We start from the raw sequence: 16118 nt of genomic DNA, 5'->3' as shown, positions 1-16118 counted from the left end.
GAATAAAAACTCACTCAAGCTTATTGGTGACAAACCTGAGGTCACTGTCCTGGGTAAGAACGTCTCTCTTTGGAGTCCCAGACAATAGCCGGAATTCTTATGGACCCTGCCCATCCCGTCTCCAATGGTGAAAAACCTGGGCTTCCTCATAGATGAAAACTTTCCATGAAACAACAGGTGACTAAAGTAACTACTACCTGATTTGCAGTCCTTAGATGGCTGAAAAAGATCATTTGGCTAATTCCCTTTGTGGCTCAGAGGACTGTGATTCAGGCATTAATCATATCCAGTTTGGATTATGGTAATGTGCTTTACCTGGGTGTCGATAAGACCATGGTCCATCATCTATAGATAGTCAAAAACACTGCCGGCAGGATGCTCCTTTGAATACCAAAATCTGCCTCAGTTTCTACTTTGTTACAAGAACTGCATTGGCTTAGGATAGCTAAGTGTATTGAGTTTAAAGCAATGTGCTACATGTTCAAGGCTAAACTGGGCTTAGGGTACCCTACTAGCCTACTCACTCCTTGAGAACTTCGAACCAAACTTTGTTCACTGTACCCAGGTTCCATCTAATTTGCATTAAACATTGCTTTTTTGCTTATTGTTGGAGCGCCCGTAGACGTCTTCTTCCCACCTTGGGTTCAGAAATTTCAAGCACTCTGGTGAGACACCATCACAAATTCTCACTCTCTGAGGTCGACTTAATCTTTGGACTTGGTGATGGAGGTAGTTGTTAAAAACATGCAATCCCAAACCATTGACATGAAACCATAAACTATATTAAACACTATGAATAATTCAACAATAAAACAAAACTCCAACCTCAATAAAGTTTCAAAGCTTTATTACAATCTCAAAATCAATGTCACATAAGCGGTGCCCCAAACTAAGTTATAAACTTACATGAAAACATAGGCTGGCCAAAATGCCTGAAAAAATTCAATCTACTAAACATCAATACTGCTAAACAGTCAAAAAGAATGATATACATTAGCAACAACTCAATATGCGCATTATTATTTGAATTCAAAGCAGATAATGATGACATCAGTAAATCATCAAATTACATTTTTAACAGCAATAGCTGTGCCATTCCTAGCACTAACCAGAATTGAGACTTGCATGTGTGGGAACAGGTTAAACCAAGTGGGAAAAAGCAAAAATAAAAGAAGAAAAATGTAATTTGAAAAAGCATCTAACTAGAATAATTCACTACAAAATTATTCTGGTGTACATTACTAAGCTAAAAAGGATACAAGAAAGCACATTTAGTTACGCCTCTCCTCGTGGGACAGCATACAGCATTGATACATCGAGACAGAGTGTCACCATCTTCCGGCATCAGTTTGAAAGCAGCATCAGGATGATGCAGAACTCGAGCTGCACATAGGACAAATCAGCAGTTCAGAATTGGTTGGCCTTATTAGTACTGAACCACATAACAGAATAGGGTAGTTAAGACTATGACGAGAATTCACATCAGTAAACTTAAAGAATAGGAATGTGAGAGAGCAGACTTACACAGAATAGACAACTCCAACAGAGTTCTAAACAGTATCAATCAGGGGAGAAGACTAACAAAGACTGACTTCAGGAAGGTTCAGAGGGGAACTGACTTCAATATCAAAAGTCTTCACTCATTAAAATAACCAGATCCATTTGATTGGTCCTTCAGGAAGGCACACGCTGGGTATCAGTATCAGCATCCAATCATTGTAGATGGCACCACCAAGTTTTGATACATACGAGAATTCTCTCAGTAAAAAGTGCATTGTCATTTTCTTCCATCATAGGGTTCTGCCAAAATATTACATTTGACTAATAATCTACTACTTGCAGTTCCGTTCACACAATCCACAATAAACTAAACTAATATTCTTTCACATGAATGTTAAAGATTTCCTGCTCCATTGGACAGATAGAACAAATAGTGTTACACTATTGCATCTGAAACATGTCCTTTCTCCTACAATGCAATAGAATATTCAACATTACATTTGCTGCCTAGAGAAAAAATTCAGGTCAGAGGGGGTAAAATAAACTAACAATTTTACTTTGCTGCTTGCAAAATAAACCTTAAGGCCTAGTCAAGTTAAGAAACCTAAATGCACATTAATACATTTAATACATTAATAAACCTATTGCGCACTTTAAATTCAAATCTCTAAAACATAATTCATGTTATGTCAAAGCAATTTTAAACATGCATTTATTTTTCTAAACATGTTACAAATCAATTTATTTCAATGCAAGTGTGTTGAATTCATATTCATTTAATACTCAAAATACATTTAATTTCAACTGTTTCTACTTAAAAGTAATATTTTCATATTAATATTTATTAATAATTCACTCAAAATACAAATGCATGTCTTCATGTTAAAAGCGATGTCAAAATACGGTTGGTAAACACATATGTCCACCACATTTAAACTTGCACATTTTCATTTAATTTAATTTTTCTATGTTAGGTCTTTAAAACTATAGATTTGTTAACTGCCATATGCTAAGTCAATGACACTAATTTTGTTAATAAAACTTGATCTCTCTCAGTATCTAAGTCCGAAACTTTTGAACACTCTTCCTGAAACGCTAAGAAATAGTAACTCTTTATTGACCTATCACAAAGGCCTGAAGACCTCGCTATTTTAATCTAATACACTTGGACACCCTGCCTGCATCTGCCCTGTGCTAGAAAATCCTCCTGGGTAGCTGTGCACATTACAAGGCATATATAAATAAGACAAATTGTAACAGCAGATATGTATAAGGCATGTAGAGTAGTTGTAGAAAAATAAGTTATGTTTGTTATTTTTATATGCAGGTTGTTGAGAGCTGATGCTGCCATGGTCTGTTACATCTGCAAAAATAACTGATGATGGAAGGAATGCAGAACAAATCAAACATTGACCCCCAGTCACAGATCTGCGTTTCATCCATCAGTTTTTAGGGTTGAGCACACAAAGCACTCTGTCCCTGTTGTTATCTCTCTATGGGCTTGTAACCACGCCGATCATTTTGGTTGGTTTGTGGGCTTGACTTTTGAAATTACCTTGATTTGATTAGCGAAAGGAATGCATTGGTCATGCCTTTTCTTGTGTTTAGCCCTCCTCGAGCGCACTGGCCAACTATTGCAAATATACGAGGCTCCATGTTTTCGTATGTTTTCTGGACTACGTTTTCTCATTATTTCGTAGGCAGTGCGCGCTCGCTGGCTAGTAGTTGCGCGCTTTGCACGACATCGATCCTGTTTCATAGATAATTGCACTTTTGTGGGTTAGATGGATAATTTCATTTTTGCCAGAAACCAGGATAATAGTACTTTTGCTGGTAACATGGATAATTGCACTTTTACCAGTAACAAGGATAATTGTACTTTTGCCGATACGTTTCACTGCAAGCTAACTTCTGTTTCCTTTTGTATGTCGCTTATGTGAAACCGTTTATCTTTTCATTTTCAGTTTATGTGGCAAGAAAAGTCCAGTTAGGAGTTTACAACGCTAATAGCTCTAACTCGAGCAAATGCAAAGTCCATTGTATTGCAATTGATTGGTTTGCCAGGTGTGAGGCTTCGTTAAGTGAGCAGGGGCATTAATGCCTGAAAGCAGTGAGACGCATCTCCACAGTGCGAGACTCAAGGCGCTTTCAATACATTTCCAGAAGCTTTTCAAATATTGTGGTTCTTTTCATGAACTGACCCTTATTTTGACAGAACCTCTACAACTGCCTAGGGTAAAATGCACTAAGGATTGACTAGCCGGTGTGCAGGCGAGCAGAGAGGTTGTCCTTTCTCCTCCCGTTTACACGAACCCAGAGTACTTAAAAATAACTTGGCTTAGCCATCTGTCAGACTAGGCGACACAGAAACTCAGACATTGCCGCACAAAAAATGGAGGTTCAAGAGATTTCTTGATATCTTCTCACAGTTCCCCAAAATGGGTTCAGGAAGGACATAAATAACTATTTGTATGTGTAGATACAGAGCACGTGAAAACGGAGGCCTACTCTTTGCGCTTCATTAATAAGTGTTAATGGTATTCGCTTTAACGACATCCCACTGGGTACGATCAGTGACGTCACACCGGAAGCAGTCCTCACTGCAGTGATACTGCTCTGCTCACATCACACTGGGGCCTGCCTCTTTGTAAGCATAGGTTTATTTAAAGCTTAAATGACATCAAAGTGGGACCTCTCCTTCTAACATTAGCCTCACTGTCATTTTTTCCCTCCAAAAGTGGCATCACATCAGGAGTTGGAATTCTTGCAACGTAAGGCACGTACCTGCTCTCACTTATTTAATGCAGAGCTGCCCTAACTGCTGTGACTTCACGGTGGGCGCAGCCCTCGCTGATAGTGACCATTTTCCTTAATTGGCCCTTATTAACGTAATCGCACTAAGGGAAATGGCCTCATTGTAATGATATCACAATGGCTTCTGTTCTTACTGCAGTGACATCACAATGGGTGTTGGTTTTACCGCAGTGGCATCACACTGAGTACTGTCTTCTTGAGTGTAGTGACCTCTTAATGGTCACCTCCTTTGGTGACGTGTCACCTTGTCTAATTTGCGTACCTTGCAGGTTTCCATAGCTCTGGTTTAATTCAGGGTGCCTTGTCTTTTAGACCGCTCGAGAGGGCCTTTGGCTTTCCTCTTCTTCATTCAGCTGTTGTTATATGGGTCAGTTTTTCTGGTCAGGGCCTGCTGAGCTATTTTAGATGCTTATAGGACAGGAAGCAGCCCCTTTGAACAATACAATAATCACGCACATGGGTCTGTGTCGTCCATCGCTATTGTGCCATGTGCCACTGCTGTTGTTTTGCACACCATTTTTGCTGGACAGGTTAAAGCCGATCCAGTAAATAAACCCTACAGAACGACTCCGCACCTATTAGGATACATTTGCAAAGGTATTTCAGAGAGGTCGATTCACAGTTCTGATTGGCCAATGTGGTGTTTTCGGCGGTTTTCATTGGCGGGTCTGGGTTCACAGTAGTTATGTGGGCTTCAGTAAATGGTAAACATATCGCTCCACGTCAACAAAATGCCAAGTTTCCAGTTTTGTATGTTTACAAACCATTCTTATGGTTTGAGTTATAACCTACACTTTTCAGTCCACCAAACCATGTTGCAAATCCAGAATGTGCCTTTGCAACTTAACACTGTACAGCCTGTTCAGGCAGCAGCTGAGCCCCTCTTGCTAGGAGCAGCAGACAGGGAAGGCACTGGCGCAAGGGGGCTGTGAGATGGACCTGTGCGGCCCCAGTGGCCTCAGATCTCAGGCTAACTCACAAACGTCTACCAGACCGATCTCTGAGGGAAACTTTTATCTCTAGTGAGCATTGAGTCGAGAAGTGGGGGTGCCATCTCCTTTACCCCCTACCCCCAAGTAAAATATAATTCTCCCCAGCCCCACTAATTCATACCACCCGTAGTTGCAAGATGTGAGATATTCACGATGTGTCATTTTTAGGAAAAACAGGGAGTTGGCAGCTCTTTCAATTATATTGTGTCCTGCCATTTCCTAATACAATCACTGTGTCGTATTTTGCAGGGTGAAATTGTGGTTGGCCACAAAGACAGGTAGACATTTTGTCGTGAGATTGACACTGTTTGACTATCATATGCCATATTTGTTTTCTAAATCCTATCTGTAACAAAAAAGGCCTAAAATAGTTTTCTCAAGCCCAGTAAGGTTGACTTTTTCTAACTTTTGGGGAGGTAGATTTGCCTGTGTTGAGCCTTGCTCGAGGCCCTTCTCCATCCTCCTTGATGGGTTTCTCATCTGTGGTGCTCCATATTTCCCATACAATCAGGGTCACACTTTTGATGTCTGGACTGCCCCTCATTTATTAGTGTAGAGCGCACAAGTGCTCTAGCCTGCTGTAATCTCTCAGTGGGCTTTTAACCATGCCCACCGTATGCCCATCAATTTAGTTGGATTACACAAATTGGTGTGTGTGGTACAGCTTTAAAAGGGACATACGGGAGTTCGGGAAACAGTTTCGTCAGGTATCAATCAGCATGTGTGTAATGCGTACTTTGTAAACAGTTCACAAAATAGACGGAATCCACAGATACCACGAGCATATTGGCAGCATTATTGCGCAAGAGGGAATTTGCACACAGTCAAGTGTAAAGATACTTTTTTTTTTATTTTAGCAAATTCTGAAAAGCATTTTCATGGTGGTAGAGGCTTTTTCTGTTTAGAAATAGATGAACCCCTCCCAGGGCCTTACAGTTATGCTAAAGGGTCATTTGATTCCTCTGCTGAGACTAACTCTCCACTAAGATTGACACCCAGCAATATTGGAAACAGACATTATTGCGGGAACGTTAAGTATCACCAGGTAACTTCTACTGCAGCCTAAACACCTATAACCAGCAGAACATAAACTTTTATGTATTTAGTTAGTCTGGAAGTACGACTGAGCGTAGATGCTCTGGCGGTCAGTGAAAATATCGCAGGCTAAAAAAAAAGATTTCAATATTTAGCCCTGGCTATTGTTGTCTTTACACAGCAATACTTTTACCACAGGAAGTAACTTTACCACCGGTGTTAATATAGCAGAGTAGAATTTTACAGATTGCCCATTTACTCATTCTTCAGTGAGCAGTATTTAGTGCTATAGGTAAACACCAGTGCCTATATTCTTCCGGCTTTTTCCGTAAATAGGCCCTTGTTTTGTTTCCTTAGATTTACCCTTGAAAAAATCTTGATTAACTTAGTTCACACAGGTGTACTATAACATGAGATAAGAGGGAGCGATCAGTTAGGTTTTGTTTCTTGAATTAGGTAACCGGTTTTAGAATTCCTCACTTATAACTGCAGATCACTATTGTATTGGACTATTGGATAGCGACCTGGGCAGGACCACTTTGTCTTTATTTACACGTGAATGATTTACACGGAAGTACATAATTACACAACTCATTTTCACTTCCATTTAATCTTTTAAACATATGGGTATTAATCATTAATAGCAATGGATGTACTCTGGAGAGAACGTTTTCTTTTTGTGAATCATACCCTGCTTTTATGGTTTTCGTTCAGTTGTTGTTTTTTTTCCTACTAACTGTACTCTACAAGCTTTTGTTTGTGCGTTCTTGTTGTTTTTGATGGGCGAACTTGTAGGTTTTTTTCCCCAGAGTACCTCGAAAACAGTGCAGAATCACAATAAATGTAACTTTCTGAGAGCTGCCATCTTTAGTACCCAAACGAAAATTAAAAAACTTTCTAGTAGACCTCATATATCATAAATGCGGCACACTGAACAACTAAGCTCTTAAAGTTTCATGTGAGGTCACAGAAATATTTCCTGAAAACTACACCAGTAGCTACAATGACAATTGTGAATACCTATTCAGATTTTTCTAATCTAAGGTAGAAAAAATCTTCTTTGAGGTTTAAAACATTTATGATTTAGTGCTTGTTTGACCCCAAAATACCACTAATAACATAAAAGACAGCATTTATACCAATATTCCAGCAACAAGTCCCCCAAGCAATGTAAAGAATTTAGCCTTCCTTGTAGGTGGCTCAACCCTGCCTACAAGTCTTTCTACAGAGCTGCATTGACATTCTTGCATCAGAAATTACAGAGTTAGTTACTGAGCACCTTTCCAAAGCAGTAAGTCCCAGAGGCTTGAAACATGCTGCGATAATCCTGTAGATAAAAACCATACAGAAGATTCCAGTGATCTGACAGCTACTGTTCCAACTCCAACACCTGCTCCCACAGAACCTGAGCTCATGAAACACCTCTGTAACTTTATGGAGAACTACAATATACTTGACAAAGGTCAATTATTTTTCAGACCTGGGAGGTCTGATATTTGGGAAGAATTCTGGTCATCAATTTGCACAGACCAGTCAGAAGTCTCTATCCTACCTGCAAACCTCCATGCCTACATCTGCTTTCCCAAACTGGAACCTTTTTAAAAAGTAGCTCATGTCCATTAAAGGGACATGAGCAGTTTTTAATAGAAAATTGTTTCCTATTTGGGAAGACATTGGGGTGAGCAGGCAATTGTCTTCTGGGCAACTGTCTAACCTACTGCCCCAAAGCCATTGAAATGATTCCCAGAAGGGAAACTATCCCACAGTGGAGCAGCATACAATTAGGCTCCACCTTTTATACATCATTTATGAGCATTTACATGTAACCTATATAATCAGAACGTGTTTAACTTCATTAACGTGTATGTTTCACCTATATAAAATTGTAATACCACTTTTGAGCATGTAATTGTATTGGGCTGAATAATAATGTAACCACATTTACTGAATATATTTACACTTTAATAATGATCGTTTAATTCTCTAATGATTAATAATACTGTCATGTGCTTCCATTTTGATTCTAGAGGTAACTTAGCATGATGTTAGGCCTTAAATGAGAATTGCACACTTCACGGTTGCCAGTATGCTGTTTTCTGTCCTCTGCAGGTGTGGTATTGAGTTCTTCATTAGGGAAAGAAAAGGTTTATTGTCATGTATTAGAATAAAAATAAGGGTTGAGAATGGAAAGTTGGCAGCAGATGTGGAGGGATGATGGAGAAAGGAGCTTCTGTGCCAGGCATACTAGGAGGATGCAATTCTCAAGGATAAGCAGATTTGTCCCTAATGGATGGGAATTTAGGAGGTTTACCGACTCCCAACAAATGCCACAATGGGACTGGCTCTGGACTGTGAGAGTGAGATATGGATGTTGCAGAACCTTTGATTGTGATTTTAATTAGGTTAGGCTTTTATCCTGAATTTGAGAAGAGCAGATCTCTTGCTGTTGGGTTTCCTCTGAGTGGAAAACTTCATGCTAGACCCTCTTTTATTTCCTCTATACTTCTACTGGGGTTCACATTATGCTGACACTTTTGTTCTTTTCTCTGTAGAAACCCTTGACTCTTTAATTGTTTAATATATATAGGGTGGGTTTCTTTATTTAACATATAATTAGATGTTTTCTATTCTCTACATATTGATTGTTGTGATTTTGTATTTCATGATACTTAAATTTGGAGTACTTGAGCATCTTAATATTCTGCTGTACTTACACATTTAATTAAGCACTGCCAAATTTGTTGACTGTGGTTTGACAAATATTTGGAAAATAAACATTTATGTTTGAATGCTGTATCCTCTATCACTATTGTAAAGCCGCATTGGTTTCAGGATATTGAAATTTATATCTAACTTTGGCTCCCTCTCAAAGGTTGAAGTCGACAGTTAAAGGTCCATATGACTAGTGAAGAATTCTGTTTGATGACTTTACCAAGAGATTGCGATTCAAGTGCCTCACTCCATATGTCGATTTCCCAAATTGGGGACTGCTAACTGAATGATCAATTATAATTGTAATTGTGGTCACAAACATTTGCCTTGTATTTGGAATTTATAAAGCACATTAAGCCAATAACATTTAAGTGCTAGCACCAGAAAAGAACAGCCAAGATGAGAAAATAAAAATACCATTATGGATGAGACAAAAGTCATGTTTTAAATTGCCTACAAAACACAGTGTAGGAATTCAGACTTGCAATGTAGATACGTAGAGTGTTCCATAACTTGCCACAGAACAACGTGGCCACCCCATATAACCTTGCAGAACCTGAGGATGCTCACCTTCTTCGACGTCCAGATCTATGTTCTCTTTTTTGGAGAATACTAGTTGAAGATGTTCCTAGGGTGCTATGGACCCTACTGATGTAGAGCCAAATAAACAATGCAGAGGACCTGAAGTTTGTTAAGAGAAGACTTGTTGGAGTTTGAATATAAGGCGTTACAGTAGTCGAGGCGTGATGTAATAAGGGCTATGACCACTGAAACTCTTAATTCAACAGGTAAGAAAAGAAAGATCTTCTTAAGGAAGTCAGTAATAAAAAAATCAGGAGCTCACCGTCCTTCTAACCTGAGAGTTGAAGGTGAGGGTGTTATCGTAAATCACCCCAGGATTTTTTCACAGCAGCCCAGGGGTGGGTAGAGTGCTGCACCACTTAGGCCACCAGAGCTCTGACTACACTAAGATTTGCACCCCAGAGACCAGAATTTCAGTCTTTTCGGTGTTAGGTTTCAGCCAGTTCTCCTTCATCGAGGTGCTAATTTCAGTCATACAAGACTTGAATTTGTCCACCACCAGTGCCAGGTTGTCAGATATAGAGACAATAATTTGAATGTCGTCCGCATAGGACAACACCTGGAAACAGAAGGATTCCAATTTCACCAATTTGGCCACAAAAAGATTGAACAATGTGGGACTGAGGGAGGACCCCTGCAAGACTCCACAACGGAGCTGGAAAGGTTTGTCCCTGTAGTTCCCACAGCTGACTGTTTGGGTCATTTTCTCCAGAAAGGATCCCAGAAGGTCCAGAGTGGTGCACCTCAGCCCGGCCTGTCATAGTCTTTGTACCAAATGTGATATAGATATCATATCAAAGTCCGGTGACAAATCCAGCATTACCAGAATATCTGCACCTCCCTGATCCACCTACCAGTGAATGCAGTCTGACACTGCAACCAGTGCCAATTCAGTTCAATGGCTGCTCCAAACCCAATTCTGAGAAGGATCCAGCAGATCATGAGTGGTTATGAACTGAGCTAGTTCTTGATTGATATGCTAAATATTAGCCGGTGCAAGTATAACAGAAATCAGGTGAAGGTTTGTTAAGTCTCCAGGAACCCCATTCAGTTTTCTTTTTAATGGGGGTGACTGTATCTTTCCAGCACAGGGGAAACACCCCTGACTCAAAGATCTGTTTGTAAACCTTTTCCAAAAAGACTCAAATAAGATCTGGCACAAGCTGAAGCACTGAAGAGCAAGGATCATCTGGAGATCCAGATGTTATGTGTGATAAAAGATGTTTTTTATTTTCAAAGAAGAGAAGGGGTAAACACAGGCAGAGTAGCATTGGGGAGATGATTAGTGGAATCTCCTTCCAAATAGATCCCTTTCCAAAGTGCAAATAGAAGCCTTATGCCCATTTCATTCTGCCTACTATTTGAACTTTAGGAAGGGTTGCAAAAGCCCTCTTACCAGTTGGAAACACTTTTCAGTCCCTGAAAAGCCCCATAATACATCTTCTAAACATAAATAGTAAGCACGTGCCAAGGGTTCATTTAGGTGTCCTGGAAAACTAAGCGTCTGGCTATTACTGGCTTGGGATGGGACAAGATGCTTGGTATACTTAACACCATTTGTGCCAAAGTGGCTCTAGATAACATGCAAGCACTGTATAAAAGAAATAAATAATATATAATGATACTCAACTGTCCACATTTCAATGGGTCAATGATAGATTTGCAATGGAACATTAGTGATTTCCTTCAACTATGATGCTTTAGGAACTTTTAAGAGGGGCGTGGCCTGGCAAGATTGCCGCTTGGATGCACTGAGCCTGGGCTCCACCACCTGTCACTAATCCTCCCCCTAGGTGCACTTAAATGTGAACTGGGTTGACTGAACTCCTCTAACACACCCCTACCCGGCTGATATCCTTCATATAAAGCTCTGAGGCCTGTCAACAGTAAGGCAGCTCCTCGAGTTTAGATGTCACGTGGTGGGTTGATTCACCTGTGGAGCCTAGCCATGTAGCTGATGGATGCAGAGGTGCCAGAGAGAGGCGGTACAGTTATCAAGGCTGAATGAGTGTCTGTGGAGGTGACTGCATGCCAGGGGGGAGTCCCAATGACCTATGGGCCAGAAGATTTGGCCATGAGCTAAGCAGTAGCCCCACTGGAGTAACTTGTCTGCAGGCCAAAACACTGGCACTGCCTCATGAGATGCCACAACAGTGGAGGCTGTGGTAGTCTCCCGGAGGGGCATCAGATGCAGCTGAGCCCCTTGATGGTGTTCTGAGCATCAAGGGATGGCAGGGTCGGCCCAGCAGTGTGGCACTGCCTGACGGGGGTGGGGAGCCCTTATAAGAGTGATGAGTTTGACCGGGGAGCCCTCTAGTTCCCCTGTGGTGAGGAAAGCTCTTTCTGGGCTGAAAAAAGCCTGCTGTATAAATCCTGGCAGTGGGGTAGTGCGGCGACGGCCAACCTTCCTGGAGGAATGGTGCACCAGTGAGTCCCTGAGGCAGAAGGGGGTGAGGAGAGCTGAGGGGTTCAGCCCATGCCATAATAGCAGGGAGGCTGGATGCAAACAGGTGGTGGCAGTCGGACCCCCTGGAAAAAATGGCTGCTTATTGTGTTGCATGGGGGGGTAGAGGGGCAGAGGGGCAGAGAGGCCTGCATTGATCAGTGCTGATTCTGAGGCAGGTTTCAGGATTGCTTGGGGCCATGCGTTGGATCTGTGTGTTGCGTAATTTCACAGTAGGAGTGCCCAGAAACAACAGGATCCTGAATTTGTTGGCTTGCTGGAGGGTGCTGGAGGGGTGCCAATTGAGTTGGATCATCTCTAGGAGAATTTAAGAGCCGGGGTGCGGGCTAAGGCACTCATCGTCATAGGAGTGGCATAGAGGAGGCTGCAGCTTTGATATGTGACTTGGTGAGCCTACTGGGGAGTATGACAGGAGCTGGTGCGAGAGCACACCTGGGAAGGCCTAACCCTGGTGTGTCAACAGGTGGGGCAGGTGATGCTATGATTGTGGAGCTGCAGTTGTGAATGCCCCTGTATAAGGCTTGGGTATGGATGTCATCAGCCTTAAGGAACAAGTTACGTGGCTCACAGCCATTACCAAGATACTGAACAAAAGGGCTGAGGACCTTGAAGCCAGGCCAGGCCATAATAACCTGCACCTGGTGGGGTTCCCTGAACGAGTTGAGGGGGAACGGCCAAGGATTTCTTGGAAGATTGGCTTACCGACACCCTTCAACTGCAGGGCTTATCATGTATGTTTGCAGTTCAGAGAGCACAGTGGGCCTTGGTGCTTAGCATTGATTGGAAGTATTTTTATTCATTGTGATAGAGACTGCATCCTTAGTGCGGCCTGTGAGGCTGGAACCTTGAAGTTTGAAAACCACAGTATTGCCATTTTCCCAGATTACACCTGCAACGTGCAGACCCAGAGAAAGTTGTTTGTGGAAATAGTGCAAAAGCTTAAGAACATGGGACCGGCATTTTTGTTGTTGTTTCCAGCGAGTCTACAAGTGGTTGCACAGGGAAAAATGTCTTTGTGACCCTGAGGATGTCTGGGCATGGCTTGAGAAACGGGACAAGGTGCTATACTTCAAACAAGGTACATTATAAACAAGCTAAGGGTCACAATTTGGTAGACCCAGATAAGTCCTCTAAAGTAAATTGCAGGATCAGCCTTCAACTGGGAGCTGTGTTGCATCTTGAAATGTTGTGCAGGGTGATAATACTTTGGCAGCTGAGCAGATGGACTGCAATGACTCACTCTGCGCTCATGGAGGAGGAAAAGAGGGTGCTGATCTGCCTCCACCAGAGACAGCCAGCACCAACTCTGAGAGAGACTGCACACTAACATTTGTGGGGTGTAACCATTTGTGTACCTGGGGTGAACTGAGATGGACATTTGATGGTATGACCCAGAACTGCATTGTTATAGTTCATGCAGGTGCAGATCCAGAGAAAGTTTCCCAGGTGTCTCTATATTGTCCAGAATGCACTGTGTACCCTGCTGTGCAGCCTTTTCAGAGCTCTTGACAGACTCATGACCTCCTTGATATGGGCTGGGAAGAGTAGTCAGCTGGCACTGCCACTCCTCAAGCGGGATCTCCTGGAGGGAGGCATGGGCCTCCTTGATTTGGAAATTTATTATTATGCTCCTAATCTACAGCATGCAACACATTGGTTAACAGAGAAGGACAGTCGGGAGAAATGATTGTTGCCAGACACCTATGGTGCAAATTTTGATATTGACACTGCTTATTTGAGGGTCACGGGCCCCCGAGTGATGTGCCCTATCCGATATGGCTGGTCACGGAGATATAGGAGGAAGTGGTGACCAGAGTCTTGAAGAGGCTGAGCTTTGCTAGGGACTCTGCCATTTGGACGCCGTTGCCCTTTAGCCGCATTAGTGAGGACATGTCGGTAATAGGATGAAGGGAGGGTGAGATGTGAAACATTGGGTGATCTCTACCCACGGAAGAAGTTCCTCAATTTTGTGTGGGCACGCAATGCCGTCACAATAGGGGGTCAGCAATTTTTACTTTATCCTAAATTAGTGAGCACCGCAAGGAAGCTCTAGGAAGATTTGCTGAATATGCCAAACAGATAGAAACCTTGCACCTAATGATGATGGCTGGGATGGCGAGACATGTAGTGATGCACCTTTATGGAGAGCTTAAGATGGGCAGGGTCAGGACTGAGTCCAAAGAACGCTGACCATGGGGGGTGGAGCTGGAAGACCCCTTGGCTGACAGGGAGTGGAAGGCATCTTGCAAATGAGTGGACATGTTTTCATGCAATGCTAGAATGAATCTGGCGCGCTTTCATTATGTTCATTGCTCATGTGTCACACCTGTTAAACTTAGTTGGATGTAGAGACAGCAGTGTGAATTGCCCCAGATGTGGAGGATGGGATGTGTCCTTTTTAAATATGGGTTGGACCTGTCCCAGTTTGCATGCAAATTGGTTGGCTGTGGTCTTGCAGCTGCAGGTGGTAATGGCAATAGCAGTTGAGAGGACACTGTGTGTGTGTGTGTGTTTGCTGGGCATTGTTAAACAACAACAAGGGGGTAGGTTGCGCTGAAAATTGCTATAGTTGGATTTGGTGCTGACAAGAGGAGGATTGCCATAGGGTGGCTGAGTACGAGGGCCCTCTCAACTTTGATGAGGAGTGAAGATGTCATGGAGTGGGCGGTAGTGGAGGAGGCGCATAAATTCAGTAGACAGGATGATACACTACAGGATTACTTAGAAACTTGGACCACATTTCTGGATGCCATGCAGACGGACACCGATGGGGTTAGTGAGCAAGGGTCACACTCACAGGTTACTGAACATCCTGATATGCAAAGGTAGAAGTTGGAGGATGGGGGTAATGGTCAAATCATGAGGGTACTATGAAGTGTAAATAGAGTCTGTAAGGTAGGGAACTAGGGTCTACGTTACATGCTCTGGGAGCTCAAATGTTTCTATGGTTGGGGGCTGATGATACAAAATGTATAGCTTTAGCTGGGAGTGGGGAAACAGGGAGACTGGGAAATGGGGAGGGAAGGGTCAAATCCTTGGGGCTTGCTGGAAGTGCACAGTTACTGTAACATTGATGTATTGTTTTTGGTTCTTGATGGTTGTACTGCAATTCGGTAATTGAGATTTGTGGTTATACTTGACCATGGCAACAGACTTGCTAAACAAAAAATATCTAATAAAAAGAGTTAAAAAAAAGTTGAGTGGCTGCTGCTCATTAGGACACAGAAGCTATAAATTATACTACTGCTGTATGGAGCTTTGTCACAAGCTGGTGGACTGAGTAAGTTGTAGCTAAATTCATTTATTACCAGAGCAGGATAGAAAGTGATACAAAAGAACAAAGTCAAGTAACTTCCACAGAAAGAGGGAGGGTTATAATGACATGGCATGGGGCTATAATTTTTCACCTAATATTACACAGGGCACATTCCCCTCATTTACAAATTCCAGGTTTAACAGAGGTACCTAAAATGGAAATATGAGAATATAAATTGATTATCTAGACTTTTGAATTATGTTGTACTATGTAGTGGAATGTACACTGACATTGTGGAAGTACTTGTTACAGTCTGTAATACGTTTGTTGCCTAAAAATAAGCCCCGAGGACTATAAACCATGTCTGTTTCTGTTTACTAACTCTCTTGGGATGCTGGTGGCATGGGTGACTGTGCGTGAACCTCTGACTGCAGGGTCTGCAGGTTTGAGATTTGCAGGAAAAATTGAAACTCAGCTCGAAGCAAACACTATGGGATAAGGTATACATTCAATGAACATGTCACTTAGCGCGGCATCTCAAAGGGGCATACCTCTCTAAGGGGGGTCATCTTTCAGGGGGCTTTCATCAGCAGTGGTTCTGGTTGAAGGGCATCGGAAAATCTGACCAAAGTCCAACTGGTCAATAGTATATTAAAGTTCATAAAACAATCTTATTTGCTGTGTAAGACAAACTATATTATGCTAAAGGGGCATCCAATAGTATTCGAACACACAACTCCAAGATGGTCTGTCATGGGAACCT

General features: G+C 42.1%; 1 protein-coding gene across 3 annotated transcripts in view; it reads right to left on the bottom strand.

Annotated features, from left to right (window-relative positions):
* The window catches only part of LOC138267357 (dipeptidase 2-like), a 527669-nt gene that overhangs the window by 277177 nt on the left and 234374 nt on the right, over positions 1–16118 (bottom strand). The gene's annotated exons all lie outside the window — the stretch shown is intronic.

Source organism: Pleurodeles waltl, chromosome 12 (genome assembly GCF_031143425.1).
Source record: "Pleurodeles waltl isolate 20211129_DDA chromosome 12, aPleWal1.hap1.20221129, whole genome shotgun sequence".
NCBI classification, from domain to species: domain Eukaryota; kingdom Metazoa; phylum Chordata; class Amphibia; order Caudata; family Salamandridae; genus Pleurodeles; species Pleurodeles waltl.
Note: the sequence above shows the minus strand (reverse complement) of the source record. Positions and strands in the feature narration are given on the sequence as shown.